The 19,181-nt window shown below is 37.2% G+C and overlaps 1 pseudogene; it reads left to right on the top strand.

Moving 5' to 3' along the window:
• LOC141576650 (large ribosomal subunit protein uL16-like) overlaps window positions 1-18,940 on the top strand; it is a 28,237-nt pseudogene extending 9,297 nt beyond the window's left edge.
• Window positions 18,941-19,181: the final 241 nt, after the last annotated feature.

Below are 19,181 nucleotides of genomic sequence, written 5' to 3'. Positions count from 1 at the left end.
TTGTAAAAAAGCACTTACTTTAGATGTGAAATTAGAAGTGCTTATGGTCTGTTTGAACCAGATGGGATTATTCATCAAACTGTAAGAACACTGAGGTTTGATACTTATGCGTCTTAGAGCCTTGACCTCCTGCAGCGCCCGGCGCGGCGTGCGGAGTCCCGCTCCGCCGTCCTGCTACCGGCGGCTGCTGTTTCCTAGGCGACCCCGCACGGCGTGTGCGCGTGCGCGTTAGAGCCCTGCCACAGCCTGTGGTGACGGCAGCGCGGGGCCTTTATTTCCTAAGTGACTGTATCTCACAAGTGTTGTTTAGAAAGGATAATTCACTTTGGTCAATTTTACATCATAGCTAGCACCACAACACTTTTTTCATATGTCAACGAATAGCTACGTTGGATGATGGTATATTTTTGCCTGGTTTCATAAATCTTATTTATCTTTGGGTTCCCAAGTTTCCGTCAGGGGAAAGGATTACTCTTCCAATAGTGACACTTGTTAGTTATTGTCAAGCCTGCTTTTACTTTACATAGTATTTCTACACATGTAATAGATACTTCAATTCTTCTTCCTTTAAGAAAGGTGCCTGACAGTTTTATATAAACTGACACTTTTAGTATACCTTTTAGAAAGAAGGTCACTGTAAAGTTACTTTCCTATTCATTAGGAGATGATTCTTTCCTTGCTCTTTTTGAAAAGCTTTCTTTCTTTTTTTTTTTTTTGCCTTTTTAGGTAATTTGTCATTCTCAGGCTTAAGGATGGGTGGCAATTTAAAAGACACAAGGTGTTTCTCTCATATCTGCAAATATCCCAAATAGAAATGTTCCATATTGTTGACACTTTCAGTGGACCAGGGAAGAGTGGAACATTGGTTTATTTTATCTTTTTAGTGTAGTTGAATTTTCATTACAAACAGATGAGTAAAGTTGTTTTCAAATAATGAACTCTTGCTGCTAAACCTTTCACCATTGAGACTTTTTCCCACTAAGTAGAAACCCAGCCCGTCTTATGCCTTCATGTAGTTGTAGGTTTTCCCTGCTTTGTCCTGACCCCTCCTGGGCACTTTCTCATGCTCCCTTTCACATGTGTTTAGAGTGTATTTCCTAAATCAACATGACATTTCCTGAACACTATGGGATATATATTTTCTAATAATTATAATTTTACCCACAAATATATTTAAAATTTCCTCCTACATTACCTTCAGAATTTATGAATTATCATGAGGGAACATCTGTCCTTGATCTGGATCCTGAGAGACAAACCAATGTATGACAGTTTTTCTAAAATATTCCCTTAAAAAGTTTTGAGTAACAATTGATTTCTCTAAAATTGTAAGTTGATACAAGTAAATACAAGATCCTATGTTTGTGTTGTGCTATCCTGCAATGCAGGCTTTTGAAAAATAATACAAATGCACAAGAGTCCTTACTGCTTGAGTATCTTATATTTTGCTTTTCCCCTATCACCTAAGGGACAGCTGCCAGATCAGTCAGATAGCATGAAGTGTCTGTTGCTTTGCTGTGTGGCCTCTGCCGCCTTTTTTTCCAGCTGAAGTTTGGCTACTGGAGACCTGGGTGGCTTCAGGCAGGAGGCAGCACGTTCTGAGCTTGTGTCTGTTGGAGCCTGAGTCATGCTGAATGCTCCTTTCTGCATGACGGCTATGAAATTAGGGAATATTAATGATGCAGAATATTTTCCTGTCACTTAGCCTTTCCTCTGAGCAGATCACCCTATGATAATACATTGAATGCATCAATATTTTGGGCCAAATGTGAAGTATCAAGACACATTGCTGGTTTATTTTTGGAAGAATGTATCTATCTTATGAGACTTTTAAAATGTCATGCTTTTTAGGTCAGTTAAGGGTCTAATAATAGACCTTTGCATGACATCCTGTATGCCTGAGAAGGACTTGCCTCACTAGTAGTAGTGGGTAATTTGCAACAATCTCGTGGTTGGAAGCACTATGCGTACCTGGAGCCAGCACCGTGTTGCTAGTTCACTTCTCATTTCCCTCATAAAATATATTCACACTGTGGAGGCAGAAGATTCATTAGTAAGGCAGTGTCATTTTTAGCCATGTGGCCTGAAATGAGTTACTTACCCTTTTTCACTATGGGCCTCATCACATGTGGATGTAAAAACCATGTCCTTCCCAGGGTTGTTAGGACTAAATGAGATAATATAAAGCACATGCAGAGCTCTCCCAGCGCCGCGCATAGGACAGCGTGGCCCCGCACTATTAATGTGAGTTAAAAGTCTTTTACAGTGCGACGCAGACAGAAGGCTAAAGTCAGGCTTTATGTTGCCCAACACTTAAACTCAGCCCTGGAGCTTGATAAATTAAACTGAAGTAATTCTGCAGTGTTTTCAAAAGCATCTGTGCTAGTGTGTGATTCATTAACATATTATTTAAAAATCTTAAAAAGTGGAGAAATGACAGAACTACTGTGCTTATTATTTACAGAAAAGAAAGACTGATTTGAACATAACTAGAGTTTGAATTCATCTCCAAAGACCTCAGTATGCTTAGATCAGAAAGGAGGCTTTTTGATGAATTCATTGATTAGCTCTGAAAGTGACTTTGATTTAAATTGTCCGTTTGGAAATATCAGGCTGTAATTGGGTTATCAAGTTTTTTAACATCCTTTGGTTTAATGCTTGGAAATGAAAAGCTTTAAAAAAATGAAGTTTAATAAGTTTATTTTGTATCATTACATCTCAAACTATGATTGATGAAATTTTATTCAGGTGATTTTGTTGTAACTGAATTTTGATTTTTCTCCTTTTCCTAAAATGATGTGAAGGTGACATGGACATTCCCTTTTCATGCTTAATATTTATTAAATACAGGATCCGTTTTCAGAAATAACTTTCCTTTCCTTCCTTAGGTTTGGCATAATCAGTTTTCAGCTGACCAATTCAAGAAATAAATGCTTCTTGATTTTTTTTTTTTTTTTGTATTTGGGAAGTATTTCTATTTTGAGAGCAATATGACTTTGCTTTCATAGTCTGTTTATTTAATAGGGTTCTATATTTAAGATAAGTGTATGAAAAATATCCAAAGGCAGAAAGAAAAGATTGAGATATGTTTCTTAGTATTGTTTATCTTGCCAACTCTTGTCCTCATTCTCTGACTGCTTTTTTTTTTTTAACATTTTTCATTTTTTATTGATTTATAATAATTTTACAATGTTGTGTCAAATTCCAGTGTAGGGCACACTTTTTCAGTTAGACCTGAACATACATACGTTCATTGTCACATTTTTTCTCTGTGAGCTACCATAAGATCTTGTATATATTTCCCTGTGTTACACAGTATAGTCTTGTTTATCTATTCTACAATTTTGAAATCCCATCTATCCCTTCCCACCCCCCACGCCTTTGACAACCACAAGTTTGTATTCTATGTCTATGAGTCTATTTCTGTTCTGTATTTATACTTTGTTTGTTTTTTAAGATTCCACATATGAGAGAGCACATATGGTATTTTTCTTTCTCTTTCTGGCTTACTGTCTGTCTGCTTTTAAGGCACATTTGCTTTAGATTTTGGTGTAAGTGCAGAAGTTAAATTAGCTTATGTTTTAGTGCATCTCTAAGTAGTTAATTTAATGAATATTCTAGTTTTTTAAGGAAATTCAATATTTTAAATATTTTTGTTTGTTGGTAACGATTGCAATCATGCTTCTGGAGTTACACTTCTTTCCATTTTAGAGATTTTCAGAACTTTGCAGTCATGGATGTGTTACTGGACTGATGGGAGAAGAGCAGAGTCTGTCTAGTGGGTTTAATGTCCTCCTGTGTAGTTACTATTTGGGTAACACCAGAAGGCTACATAAATAAATATGTGGGATGTCAGTTTTAATTTGTTTGATTGGTGGTCTCTTTAGTGACTACTGTGTGAATTTGATAATGTGCCCTTTGGACTGATGCTGCAACATGCAGAGAACATTTTTCTACCTGTCTACAGGTAGACTTCTTTTCATTAGAGAAATATTACAAATTTAACTTACTAGATGAGAAATTTAGAGCAGGAAACAAAAATTTTCAGAGTGTTTGTGAAGGCCATATAATGGGAGAGAGGAGGTGCAGAGGTGGGGAGAGACACGCAGGGCATAGGAGGGAGGGAAGAGGCAGACATGGGGAGAAGGGCTTGGGAAGGTCTGAGGTCAGCCTTAGTCTGAGGTCACAGCCGTCATTTCTTTGGTCTGTGGCCCTGGGGCATTACCACTTGTTATCTACCGCTCTTTGAAATGTTGATTAGATGCTTGACTCTAGTTCCTGCTTTTCAGTATCTGGATTGTTTAAACCACTGAAGTTGTGCTGGGCATGGCGTAGTCAGGGTACCCAGGTGGGGAGATTCCACAGTAGCCGCTATAGGAGAGGGGCGGACCAACGGTTTTTGACTACATTGGAGTTTCTATTTTGTTTTGTTTTGTTTTGCTGTTTTCATTCCTCATTGGCCACTTTTCTATAGCTTTGCCTAAGAAGAATACTTGTAGTTCTGTGTATGTGATGTAGTAGTTGAGAGGCAAGCCTTGGAGTTGACAGACCCAGCTTCCTCCAGCTGCACTGCTTTGTGACCTTGGCCAGGTTATTTATTCTCTGTGTGAACCTGTAAACCTGGGATCATAATAATACTACCTACTTCTGTCACAGGGCAGCTAAGAGGATTGAGATAATGGATCACAGTGTCTTCTCAGAGTTAGTGCCCAGTAAATGTTAGTTGTTGCAATAAAGTTGAATAGGACAATAGTCTTCTTATTTCTGTGTGTGTGCTTGCTGGGTTTTTTGTTGTTGTTGTTTGTTTGTTTTTTGTTTTTTGAACGCTGAATACATTTGTGGCCTTAGTTTCTGAATAGGTGAACTGTTTTGAAAACTGCCTTTATTCAGCAGCAGACATTTACTGAGCACCTACTATGACAGACATTGATCTAAGTGAACAGGACATAAAGCCCCCTGCCCTCTGGAAACTTACATTCTGCTTGGGGAGACAAAATGCATAAAGCAAAGTAGATGACCCATCACCCATCTTATGAATTTTGGTGTTTGACTCCATATGTCTAAGCTTCCACTACCAACCATTAGTCTTCACCTTCAGCCCTTTTTTGTTCATTCCTGTAGTTATGCCTTAGAGTGTTTGTGGCAGGAGCGCCCTAAAAGCACAGAGCTAGTCTCATCTCCAGCTACTGCTCCATCTGAATTTTAAGGCACGTATCACTCCTCATCATTTCCCTGAGTTGCTGCTTGCATTGGCTATCACAAAGCTTACATTTCAGTCCCCACGCTTCTGTTTCTTGTTGTTTTCAGATGTGTTTCTCCTCCTCAGTTTCTTACAGTTTGCTCATGCATTTCCTTTCTTAAGAGAGGATACTAGAAACCCTTTTTAAGAACTATTCCCTGACTAATCTAACTGTATGCTTGTTGCCAAAAGATTGGCTCCCGGTCCCTGACAAGCCAAAGAATTCAGAGACTGGGTCTTGGAGCTTAGAATAAAAGAGGCAGCTTTATAGCTTTGTCAGGCAAAGGGGATTCACAGCAGGCTAGTGCCTTCCAAACTGTGTACCCACCTTGGGGATGGAGTGGGTAGGGTGGTTCTAGAGCCATAGCTCAAACAATAAAGCATTGACAACCATCAACACAATCATTTTCTCATCAGAAAACTCAGAATGGTGTTATGATGCCTTCAGGTGATCAGTTCTATGGAGGGTAGTGGTTAGATTGCTTTATCTCAAGGTGTGGTCTTCTTGGTAATTCAGGGTATTTTATAAGGTGACAGTCCTGTGACTGGACCTTCTTCTTGGAGAAGGACTCAGAGACCCAGCATGATGATGACTTTCAATGACTGGAATAAGTTAGAAACAGTAAGATCAACAGCTTCAGTTTCAACAATGGGCCTGTAACCATGAGTAGCAACCGGTCAGTCAGGTCAGTTGACCATTTTAAGGGTGAGCATAAGAATAAGTAATCTGTTAGCCTAAGTGAGCCATTTTATTAATCCTCCTTCATACTTTCCTTCTGCTCATTTTTATTTCTCACCCTCTGTGTTGTTAACTGAGATACTTAACTTATTCTCTGTCTTTAAAAAAACATTTTTTTGTGTGTTTGTGTCTCTTCAATTGAATTGTAAGCCTTCTTAGGTCAGGGACTACCTTTCTATTCTGAGCCTTAGCTTCCTCATTTGAAAAAAGTAATGTTAGAGCAGGCAGATAGCTAGATATAAGCAGAGAAAGGGGAACACAGACCAAATGGCAGCAATTGGGCAGAAATGAGGGGCACAGGCCAAATGCAGGAAACCACATATCATGTAAGAACCAGGGGTCCATGGGCAGAGAAAGAAAAGCAGGAATCTTTAAGCTCATAAGTGGTCACACATTTAGGGGTGATCAGTGGCCTGGAGACCAATAAAGAAAGGTGAGAAAAGGCAGGAACTTCCAGTGTCTGAATGAAACTTTTTCTCATTATGCCTTCATTTCATTAATATTAGCCTTGCAGATTAGAAGTATCCATCATGCACTGATGCCATGACACTTCTGATCCAGACTAAATAAGGACAAAAATCTCTTTTCTCTTTTGGAATGTGGATTTGGGATGACAATCAGGGAATCTGACCCCAAACCCTTCCTTCCCTAATGAATAACCCACCCATTCACTTTTACACCCTATGTAACTAACTTGCCAGAGAAACACAAGGCAGCTGCTCATCTGAGCCTGCTAGCTCTCCCCTTGAGAGTGTACAATCCATCCCTTAATAAGTTCTCACTTTACCTTTTTTAAACACTACATCTTATCTCAGAATTCTTTCTGGGATGGGACAAGAACCTGGTACACTGTCTACATCCACCGACGATACTAATACCAACCTCACAGAGGTGTTGTGAGACTTCAGAGAGGTAATGTGTGGAAAAGGTCTTGAGCCAAATCCTTAATAAATGTAGTTTTTTTTTCTTTGAATCACTCTAGTTCCTAAAGTTGGTACTGGGCATACATACAGTCAGTTCTTAAAAAATACTTGTTAGTTTATCCTGAATTTAGGTTGGGAGTCTTTTAATTTAAATTCCTCTTGTGTGGATAATTTTACTTTTTTATTTTCAGATAAGATTCAAAATATTACTTTTCAAGTGTCACATGAAAAATGCTGAGGTATTAAGAGACAACAAAACGGTGACTAGAGCAGGGACTGAAGCCCCGTTGTGTGGGTTCGGTACGGGCTGCCACACTTGTTGGTTACGTGACTCTTGGCAAGTTGTTTAATTTTCTTGGCTTTAGTTTCTTTATTTGTTAAGCTGGGGAAATAACAACTATTTCATGGACACTATGTTAGGTGAAGTGAGATAACCACTGAGAAGCGCAGCACGCTGCCCGCATGCAGCAGTGGCCGCAGGGGGGAATTTGGCAACATCTGCAGATGTTTCTGATGGTCGCAAGTAGGGGAGAGTTGTGTGTGAGGGTGCTGCTGGTGTCTAGTTGGTAGGGGCCAGGTGTAAACCTTGTATAGGACAGCACCCCATGATGAAGGATGATCTGGTCCAAAAGGTCAAATATACCAAGTTTGGGAAAACTTGCTCCATCATTAAATTCTCCGTTTCTCATTTGATTACTTCCTTTGTAGTATAAGGTACTTTACCAGTTATATTGTGTGTAAATACTGATTATTGATAAAGATAAACATAGACATGGATAAGCCTCTAACCCACATTTTAAAACATAGACATAAAGGAAAATTAACAGATTTCATGATTTTTTTTAAGATGATAAGGCAATTACTCAAAAAGTAAAAGTATTTATACTTATTATTCAGAAGCTAGGAAGGGTTTCCAGGAAGATTTTACTAATTTTTATACAATTAAAAAAAATTTATTCACCCCATCTGCCTGAATTTAATTTTTTTAAATGGCAAACTATTCACGTGAAAGTATAGCAAGAGTTAGGGGGCTTACAGAATGTGAGTACCATGATATGTAAATATGTGTAAAGTCAAGTACACACTAATGGAAAAAGCAAGTATCAATGTTAATAGAATGATCATTGGGAGAAACCTTGCATCATGTCTGATTTCCCTTTCTTCCTTCAAGTTTTATTACTCTCTGAGGAATTAATTTTTTTCCTACTGTTTAAAATTGAACCCTGTCCATTTAAGGAGCTTCTAATTTGATACCCTTGCTATTTTCCTTTATTTTCCAACCTGAATTGATGCTTTGCTTAAGGGAGAGCCTTTTCTAGTCCAGATTTAACCTAGCATTCAAACCTCCCTTTATTTCAGGGAGAGAATTAAGTGCTAATGCTCTAAGGCTGGAATTGGAAGGAACTAACTTTTCCCTTATATATATATTATTAGCTGTGTACCATCTTTGGGAGAATTGGAAAAGTAGGCAATTGCATCATTTTCTGTGTTGTAATTCAAATGACTGCTTCCATCTAAAAACTGACTGTATCTCCATTTGTATGTAACATGTATATATTTAATGCAGTTTGTGTGTGTGTATGTGTGTGTGCATGTATATAGTTTCATGTATGTATCTGCACCTGGCTATTTCCTCTGTCTGGAGTACTGTTTTCCTTTCTTCTGTGAAACATTTATCCCTTAAGACTCTATTTAAATACCATCTTCTTTAGAAAGCCTTTCCTGGTTAATGTGAGTAGAGTTAGTTGTTTTTCCTCCTGATTATGCACAGTATCTATGTGGCTTCATAGCACTTAACATAGGTATTTGTATTTTTCTCTTCTACTAGCCTGTCAGTTCTTTGACGACAGTGGTTCTATCTTATTTATCTTTTTAGTGAATCTCTCCTCCCCTAAATGCCTAACATTTGCTGCCACATAGTGGCATATAGTAAGTCAACCAATGAATGAGAGAGAAAAAAAAAGGGAACGATTTTCTAATAGGCTCTGCAAGAGGAGAATATTATTATCTTGTCACTTTTGTATCCAAGTGCTTAGTGTAGTGTCAGTCCAAAGGTGTTCAAAAAATATTTATTAAATGAATTAGAAGACAGTCACAAAAGTTGATAGAGATTTCATGTGAACGTTTCCCTTCATTTCTAGAAAGTATAAAACAGCCTATTCTTTTGGTACATGTGATGCATTAAGGTGACCTTCTTCTTGACTCAGCAATGAGACTTTTGATCCAACAGGTACTTCCTGAAAGATGCTTTTGGTTGATTTCTTTTCCACCTAAGTCCCCATTCTCATGTTGAATGTGTTGGAAAAATGAGTATATGGTATCAGCCTTACACCGTGGGTGAGCTATCATTAAGTACAGGTGTTAAATATGGCCTCTGATCTCCTCTGCCAAGTGTGAGCAGGTCTTTATTCTCAAGTTTGGATAATGACTAAGGCTGTTGAAACATGGGAGAGAACAAGGGTGAGGAAGGTGCCTGCTACGTCTCTTTCTTTTGATGATTGATTTTATACCTCAGAGCTGCCCCTAGTTATTTATAAAGAATTAACTAGGAGAGGGCTGAGAATCTACAGGATAAAAGTGTAGATTTGATCATTTGATAAATTAATAATTTGATCATTATTTGTTTTGATTATCATTGTTACCACTTATTGAATGTTTGCAATATATCAGACCCTCTGCTAAGAATATATACATACGTTATTTATTTCTCAGAGCAGTCCCTATGAAATAGATACTAACAAGCCTTTTTTATGGGAGAAGAGCTGATTCAGAGAATTTTCTAATAATGTATAGCTAGGAATTTGAATTCACAGAACTAGGATTCAAATCCAGATCATCTGACTGTGGTTTATGCTTTTAGTCACCGTGCTGCTGCCTCTTAAGTTTCAGTGGAGGAGGGTTTTTTTTTATTTGTGTTTGTATTTATTTATTTTGGGGGAGATAATTAAATTTATTTATTTATTCATTTATTCATTTATTTAAGGAGGTACTGGGGATTGAACCCAGGAACATGTGCATGCTAGGCACACACTCTATCACTGAGCTATGCCCTCCCCGTTCAGTGAAAAGTTTTATATTGAAAATTGCAGTACGGAAATAGGAGGGGAAAATAATCAGATTTAATCCTATACAGATATTAGAAGATAAACAGACTCTTGAAAAGCATTTTCCACGTTTATTTTCTTATACAAAATAATTATGAAATTTAAACCTGTAATTTAACCAACTTGCAGTAATTTGCATTTTTTAAATTAAATTCAGTCTTGCCCTTGGTATCATCATCAGGACAGGCATCCCAGATACATCTTTAGCAGTAGAAGAAGCCTGTCTCGGTCAAATCTAAAGGCTTAGGGAGCAAAGTGATGTTTATAAATAATTATTTTCTATGTGTAAAATGTGTTTTGTCATTAGAGGTAAATCTTTTGAAAGAGATTCTTATTTACGGGACAAGCCTCAGAAATATATTATTTAGATTTGGAAATGTACGGTTTGTCATGCTGGGAAGGGGTAGCAGAAAATTTGGGAAGGAGCACTTGTTAGTCTCTAAGATATACAGTAAGTCAGTGGGTACAAGCAGAGTGTTTTTATTATGTGGTTTTTTAAACTATTTTTGTTTGCTGAGATAGTGTTTGTCATTAGAATAAAATTCATTTTTCCTTCTTCCCCATACTTTGTATGGGACTATTCCTTAATTAGTTTATTTATAGTTGTTTCACATTTAATAAATATAGTGAGAACATAGTTTTGACGTCTGTGCCCTGTTATTTTTATTTGTTCATTAGGAGATTTAAATAGTTTTGAATTTTATTTTGTTACCTTAAAAAGAGCTAAACCTGGATATTGGTCTTTAAAAATGTCTTATAGAAGATTTTCTCTTTCTTCTTGGTTGTGTTTTAAATACTGTATTTCTAACTGTAGTTATATACACTTGAACTTTGCTACTTCCAGAATTATAATTCAAAGCCTTTGTAAAATTTTATCAAAAGTTACATGCAGACACTAAAAGCAGTGTGCTGAATGATGGTCTATTAAAGATTAAAAGTACCTGAATAACTCACAATGAAAATGAATGCAACAATGAATATATGTATGTTCATGTATAACTGAAAAATTGTGCTCTACATTGGAAATTGACACAACATTGTAAACTAACTATAACTCAATTAAAAAAAAAAAAAGAAGAAAATGCCTGAATGAAATAAATTGTGGTAAATAGGAATTTATGGTTGGTGTAGAGGGAGACAGATAATCCTGTCAAGACCTAAGGATCCTGTCTTAGGGAACTTACTGTTTTTTCACATTATCTATCTTTATTTTCTCCCCCCCACCCCCGTCAACCAATCAGGTTTTATTTCTACCTTGTAAGCTTGCATACTTATATTTTTGTAAAAGTTTAAGGTTATAGAAAATTTATAAATAATTCTGCAAACATACATAGTAGACAATCAAGTAAATGTGCAGTGACTTTGAATTACATCAGCTTTAAATCACATAATTCTTTATAATTTGTCATAGATGCACTTATTTGCAGGCATACATGTTGGGTTTCCTTATTTTTGTGTCCTATTCCAACATTCATACATTTTCACACTTGACCAGGCAGAATTAAATTCAAACTAGTGATGAAAAACTCGGCATAAATGTACTGTGCCTAAACCACTATTCCAGTAGTTCCCACAATTTAGCAATCATCAGGATCATCTGGGGGCTTGTAGGACCATAGATGCTGGTCCCCAAACCTGGTATTTGATTCAGCAGGTCTGGAGAGAAACCCAGGAGTATAAGTCTTACATGTTCACAAGTGATACTGATGATTAGGGGACGAGAATTTGAGAACCAATGTACTGTAGTAATGAGGTGATGCAAACCACTTATTTCAGAAGTTCAAGTACTTGTGTATAAAGATTAAGGCTTTGAACTTGTAACCTTAATTAGCAATACCAATCTTAGATATCAGTTTTTCATGTTGCATTGGTTACCTACTCCTCCCTCTTGGCTTGCACTGTTTTGTGCTATAAAGCAACAACATGAGCTTTAAAGCAACATTTATTTGGATTTGAGTATTGTCTCCTAGTATCTGATTTGCATAAAAGTACATTTGTAAAAGGCTTCTATGGCCTAGATAATGTTATTTGATTTTTGAAAAATTTTGAAAACTAGTGTTGCACCTTCTATAAATAGACTGAATAGCATCCAGGAGCCTTACAGGCACAGAAAAGGAAGTACTGAGTATTAAAAGAAGAAGAGAAAAGCCTGAGAAACTATCCCTCCCATGGAAAAGAAACATAAAGTATATTGGCCAAATGTACTGTGTATTCTGGGATTGTTCATTTTTAACAAGCAGCTGGGGGATGCTGAATTGGTGGTCCTCAAAATTCTATTTTGCATAGCAAAGCCCTAGAATGTCAGTGTCTAATGTTTCCACATATGTTTCAATTAGATTTTTAACACAGAAATAGATACATTACTTGAACCTATAAACATTTCACTAAGGTAAAAAACACAGTAACAAATTTTAACAGTGCCCTGGCAAATTCATACAATAAAAGTAAAAGCCATCCCAGGGGGACAGTCCGTTAGTATCCTCCATAGATGCACAGTTTGCCTTTCTTAGAAGTGAATATTAATATGGCACTATTATGTAAACAATATTGATGTCAGCATTTGAGTGCTTAATATGTGCTCTTCTGTGTGCTTTGTATGTATTAACTCATTCAATCCTCACCATAGCCCTCGGAGATAAATATTGTCCATGTCCCTGTCTTACAGCTGAAGGTTTGGCACAGGGGTTGCTAGACATGCCAAAGACCTCGCCTTCAGTCAGCGGTGGGCCCGGGGCTGCAGCCAGGAATTCTGGGGCTGTGGCCGGAAACCCTCACCACTATTCTATATGGTAGTCCTTGTCTGTACACTTCATATATCATTTATAGATGAGTGTCTGGCACACAAGGGCTATTGAAGTGCAGGCCATTTGCAATGGCATTTAATTATACACTCTATAAGGTTGGCAGAGCATGTCATTATCCATTTGTGTCTGTATATATGTCTGTATATTTTTCTGCTATAAATTAGGCTCCAGACTTGATTTAAATTTCCACTAGTCCTTCTTTTAATAGCTGAGTTCCCTGAAGTTCTTAGAAACTAGATGATTGCCTCAAATTATATGGCCTTGCTAGATCTCAAAATTAGCTTTTCTTACCACACATTCAACTTTATTTTCATTCCTTTTGAAATGGATAAGGACTAAGATTTTTACTTATTTATTTATTTTTGGAATGATACTGGTTTAGAAAGACAGAGGCAAATATGCTAAATCGTATGCCCAGTTGCTGGAGGAAACAAATTATTATGTGTTCTAAAGTTTTTTACCTGTAAAATTTTGAGAGTAGTATTACCTCATCCTGCTGCCTTGTGAAATTGAATCACATCACTCATAATAATGTGAAGTGTGAGAAATTGTACTGATGATGGAGCATATCAGCAGCCTTTAAGAGAAATAATATAAATCATATTTCCTCAAATCTAAGAAGCCTTCTGTGTTAGTTTTGCATTGCTGCTTTAGCAGCTCACCTCACAGTCACTGTCCATCAGGAGTCTGGGCGTGGTTAGCAGGGTCCTGTCCTCTGAGTCTTACCAGACAGAAATCAAAGTGTCAGCCAGTGCTGCGAGCTCATCTGAGGCTCACAGTCCTCTCCCAGGCTCACTTGGTAGTTCACAGAATTCAATTCTTTGCCTTTGTAGGAATGGCATTCCTGTTTGCTTGCTGGCTGGGAGTAACAGACACTCCCCTAGAGGCTCCTGGAGGCCACGCTTAGGTTCCCACATGGCCTTCTGTATGCACAGTTCACAGCATGGCTGTTTGCTATTTAAGGACAGTGTTCTCATAAGAACTGATTTTTTTAGGTCAGGCCAACCTACAGTAATCTCAGTAATTTAAAGTCAGCTTATTAGGGATTTTAATTACATTGATAGAATCCTTTCACAGCAGAATTTAGATTACTATTTGGTTGAATAACTTTGAGAAGGTGTGTAAAACAGGGTGTTAAAATCTTGGGAGCCATCTTAGAATTCTGCCCACCACATGATCAATTATAAGACAAATTGTTATTTTATTTGTCAGTAAGGAAGAAAAATGCTGGCTTAAAGTATGATAGAGTGCATTATAAGTACTTGGATATTGCTTTGTCCAAAAAAAACCCCCAAAAATAAAAAAAAAACAAAAATAGAATTGTGGTCATTCATCTAATCACAAATATTTGCTTCATGAATATCAAACTTAGTCCCCACCGCTGCCTTTCTGTGCTTTTTTGCAAGCATCAATTTTTTTTTAATGCTGAATCATAGTGTAATCTTTTAGAGGATATTAAAAATTGGGTCATAAATGTGACATGTGTGTACACAAAGTACACATAATTCAGCAAAGCTTACAATGATATAAACTGTCAGTGACCAAATTTGCACATGCCCAGGGAATGACAGCTACATTGTGACCACCACAGGGCAAATGGTGATTGCTTTTGTTTGTTTCCTACTTATTTGCAATCAGCTTTATTGAGATATAATATATACAGTAAACTGCACCCATGTAGGGTTTCATTTGATAAGTTTTGACAACTGTATTCATGGAAATGCTACCACAGTGAAGACATTTCCATCAGCCTCAAAAGAGTCAGTTCCTTCACCCCGGGCAATTATAGATGTTGTTGTTGTTGTTGTTGTTGTCATTGTAGATTAGTTAGCATTTTCTGGTATTTAAGTGAGAATAAATGTTTATGGGGACAGTATTCTTAATTTTGGGGTTTTCTCCAGACCTCCTCATTCTTAGAGAAATAATTTCCTTTTTAGGTCTTAGGCTTATTCCTTCAGCGTGGGGGTAAAATGATTCTCCGTGAAGCTTTCTGGCCACTACCGTGGGCTACCGCTGGCTTCTACTTTGCCTGGGCATTGTTCACCAACTCTCGGAGTTGGCTGTCCTGCCCCACACATGTGCGTGCGTGGCTCCCTGGCCCACTGCTCTGTTTGCTGTCTGTGTGAGGCCCAGCAACGGTGGCGGCTTTCAGCTGGGAGTTCCAAGCTCCTAAAACATTTCACATCATTGCTGTCTGAGGCTGTTCTCCTGTTACTTAAGGCAGTCTTACCCCCCAAGAGAATCTCCATTTTTGTTGTTCAGATTCATAGTACAGTGTGAATCTTAGGAACTGTAAGCGATTTCCCTCCTAGTCACATCTTAGGGTTATTGCTTGTTTCATGTTGCTTGCTGTGTGCAGCGGTTTCCAGTGCAGGAAACACTCTGGGAAAAGTCTTACTTCCTGGAGCACAAGAAAAAGGGAACCAAGGGAGGACTCATGAAGCTCTCAGAAAGCTCTTTTAGCTGCCACTTAACACAACATTGTCCAATAGAAGTATAATACAAGCCGGATATCTAGTAGCCATATGAAAAAACTAAAGAGAAACAGGTGACATTAATTTTTAATATATTTTATTTAATATATCACAATATTATTATTTCAACATGTAATCAATATGAAACTATGAAAACTTATTAAGGAGATAGTTTAGATTCTTTTTCTAGTACTAACTCCGAGATCTGGAGTATATTTTATACTTACACCACGTCTCAGTGTAGACTTAGCCAAATGTCAAGTGCTTACTAGCTTTTGGCTGGTATATTGGACAGTGAAGATGTAGGTTATGAACTTTACTTTTCCCATTAAGACAGTAGTGTATGGATTCCACAAGAAATTGGCTTTAACAATGCTTGACTCTCTAATAGGTTAGGGCTTGTGTATTTCAGAATGGTTTCTATGGTTGAGATATAAAATACTTTGTTAATAAAGACAAATACATTTTTATACATTTTCCTCCTTTTACAGGTAAGCTTAGTGTTGAAAATTTGAAAAAGCCTGTGTAAGAGACTACAGATTGCCTTTATTTCTTAATCCAAAGATGGTAAGTATTGAATTCTGTTGAATTTCCTCTTTGTGAATGTTTCATTTTCAATTAAACAGAAAAGAGATTTATTTTGTCTTATTTCCTTGCTCCTCATATTCATATATTTATTGGTATTGACAGTCCTTTTGCCCCTTTGCTTACACTTACTCATTCAGAGTCCCAGGCTATATTCCACCATGGGGACCCTGTGAGAGGTCCTCTGTGGAGTCTGGTTATCTGAATGGTGCTCCCTAGATGGGCTTAACAATAGAAGCCCTGATGGCCTTTACGTATTCATTGCTAAACCAATATGGTTGCTTTCTATTTTTCTTACCTGTAGTATTTTACACACACACACACACGCACACACCTTTTTTGTGTTGTTGAGATATAATTCACATGCCAGAAAATTTACCCTTTCAGAGTATACATTTTAGTGAGGTTTAGTTTATCCATGAAGTTTTGCACCCATCACTACTATTGAATGCTTTATCATTCTCATCACCTCAGGAAGAAACCCCAAGCCTATTAACAGTCCCTTCCCATCGCCCCTCTTCCCAGTTCCCTGGCAACCACAAATCTACTTCCTATTTCTATGAATTTGCCTATTTTGGACGTTTCATATAAGTGGAATCATACAATATATGGCCTTTTATATTTGGCCTTTTTCACTTAGCATAATGTTCAAGGTTCTTCTATGTTGTATTGTGTATCAGTACTTCATTCTTTTAGGTCTGAGTAATATTCCATTGTATGCTGATACCACATTTTGTTTATTCATTCTTCAGTTGATGGTCATTTTGATTTTCTCCAATTTTTGGCTATTATGGATAATCTAGTTTTTGTGATTACATTCATTCTTCAAAAACATTTCTTTCTTCATATTATGTCCCATTCTTGTCAAAACTTTCAGGGGCTCCCTATTGCTTGTACAACAAAATAGAAGATGCCTAGTTCGCATTAAAAGTCTTTGCTACTTTCCTTTCCAACCTTCTTTTCCATTGTGTTGTAGTTTGTTATTTCTAAAATATGTGCTACATATGAATATAGATTATGTAAATGATATATATAATTTCATCAATTTAATTCATTTTTAAATGATCTAAATGTTTAAGAATAAAGACTTTATTTACAAACCAAAGAGTAGATTGAAGGTAGATATTTAGTCTGTAGAATTAGAACAGAATAAAGTGAAACATTATAGAAAAACAAAGAAAAAAATTTTCTGGATTTGACCATAATGTCAAACAGAGACATTCATTTTCATATAATGTGAAAAAGCACCTCATTTGAGTCAGCCTTTGATATGTGGAACTCATTCAAACCATTCATTTTCTGGTTAGCACGGTTATTTTTTTCTGGGGCCACAGTTTTTCTGTTTGTTTTTTTTTTTAAATCCAGATAGAGTCAATCTTTTTCCCCTTTTGACATGTCTGAAATTGTTAAAAAGGAAATATTTTCATATAAACTTAAAAATTATTTCCCGACTATTTTTTGCATATACACACACAGATATAAATGTACAGTGGCATTTTTCTCCCATTATATGGAAAAATAGAACACAGTATATAGACAAAAAAATTACAGTATATCTTAGAAATCTTTTCATAATAGTACATTGAGAACATTCTCATTTTTTTTCCTGCAGGATAATTTCTCTAAGATGTGTATCCACTTGAAATGTGATTACCTATACTTAGAAAAAGAGAGAAGGGGATATAAATGGGAAAAAGGAAACAATGTGCAGATGTTTGGACTTTGTTTATAGGTTAAAACAATGGAAGATAAGAAAATTTAAGTAATTGCCCAGGATCATGCAACCAGCGCAGTGTCCTTATGCTAATCTAGGTGTTTCCAAGCTCCTGGCCTCCCTGCTGTATCCATGTTGCATTTGATGAAAAAAAGGAGAGAGAAATCATGCCAACTTCTTTTTCAACAGAAATAATAGAATTCCAGACTTTATTTTCTGGATTAGTCCTTTAAGAAATTTTGCATTCTGAAGCCTCTAGGTGTGCTTTTCAATCTTCAAAAGGACTATTTCTGATATAAAAAAGTATCATGAAATGATAGTAAATAAAACACTTTAGCTCTTTCCCTTCTGTGCGCCACTGAAGATCCTGGTGTCACCATGGGCCGCCACCCCGCCTGGTGTTACCAGTGCTGTAAGAACAAGCCACACCCAAAGCCATGCTTCTGCTGAGGTGTCCCTGATGCTAAGATCCGCATCTTTGACCTGGGGCTCAAGAAGGCAAAAGTGGATGAGTTCCCACTCTGTGGCCAAATAGTGTCAGATGAATATGAACAGCTTTCCTCTGAAGGGTCCAGACATGTATGCGGGGTGACTTTGGAAAGCCCCAGGGCATGGTGGCCAAGGTCCACATTGGCCAAGTCATCATGTCCATTGGCACCAAGCTGCAGAACAAGGAGCATGTGATTGAGGCCGTGCACAGGGCCAAGTTCAAGTTCCCTGGTCACCAGAAGATCCACATCTCAAAGAAGTAGGGATTTACCAAGTTTAACACAAATGAATTTGAAAACATGGTGGCAGAAAAGTGGCTCATCCCGGATGGCTGCATGGTCAACTACATCCCAAATCGTGGCCCCCTGGACAAATAGCAGGCCCTGCACTCATGAGAGCCTTGGTGCTGTCCCCTCCTTCCACACAACCACCAATAAATCCTACTTTCCTGTCAAAACAACAACAACAACAACAACAACAACAACAACAACAACAACAACACTTTAGGATGAATTGAGTAAAGTACTGAAAAAGAGACCCCAATATACATAGGTATTTATCACAGGCAGCATTTCAGATTGGTGAGGGAGAAGATGGATGATCTGATGATTTTTTAAAAATTTATTTATTTATTATTGGTTTACAGAAGTATTTTTTATTTTGGTGGGAAGAGGTAACTAGGTTTCCTCATTTTTAGAGGCGGCACTGGGGGTTGCACTCTACTACTTGAGCTGTACCCTCCCCAGTGATTTGGTGACTTACGTTGCAACAAATTTCTAATTTGTCAAAACAACAACAACACCACCTGTTCATTGCTTCAGTCTTTACATAAAAAATAATTTACAAATTAAACAAAAGTTAATATAAAAGGACTTTGTGAGGTTAGCTTTCTTACTAGACTGAACTGAGTGAGTACAGCCATGAAAATTTCATTTTTTTCTTGATCACTGTATTTTTGTGTGAGTTCTGTTTGTCATGGGTTTTCTCCAGCAAAAGTCCCACTGTAGAAGAGTGAATTTTCTCAAGACTTTATCAGGTAAAGAGAGTGAGAGGGAGCCAGAGACCAACTCCCAAGCTGTTCCAAAACTCTTATATTTATTGAGAATAGTC

The sequence above is a fragment of the Camelus bactrianus genome, unplaced genomic scaffold (genome assembly GCF_048773025.1).
Source record: "Camelus bactrianus isolate YW-2024 breed Bactrian camel unplaced genomic scaffold, ASM4877302v1 HiC_scaffold_154, whole genome shotgun sequence".
Taxonomy (NCBI): domain Eukaryota; kingdom Metazoa; phylum Chordata; class Mammalia; order Artiodactyla; family Camelidae; genus Camelus; species Camelus bactrianus.
Note: the sequence above shows the minus strand (reverse complement) of the source record. Positions and strands in the feature narration are given on the sequence as shown.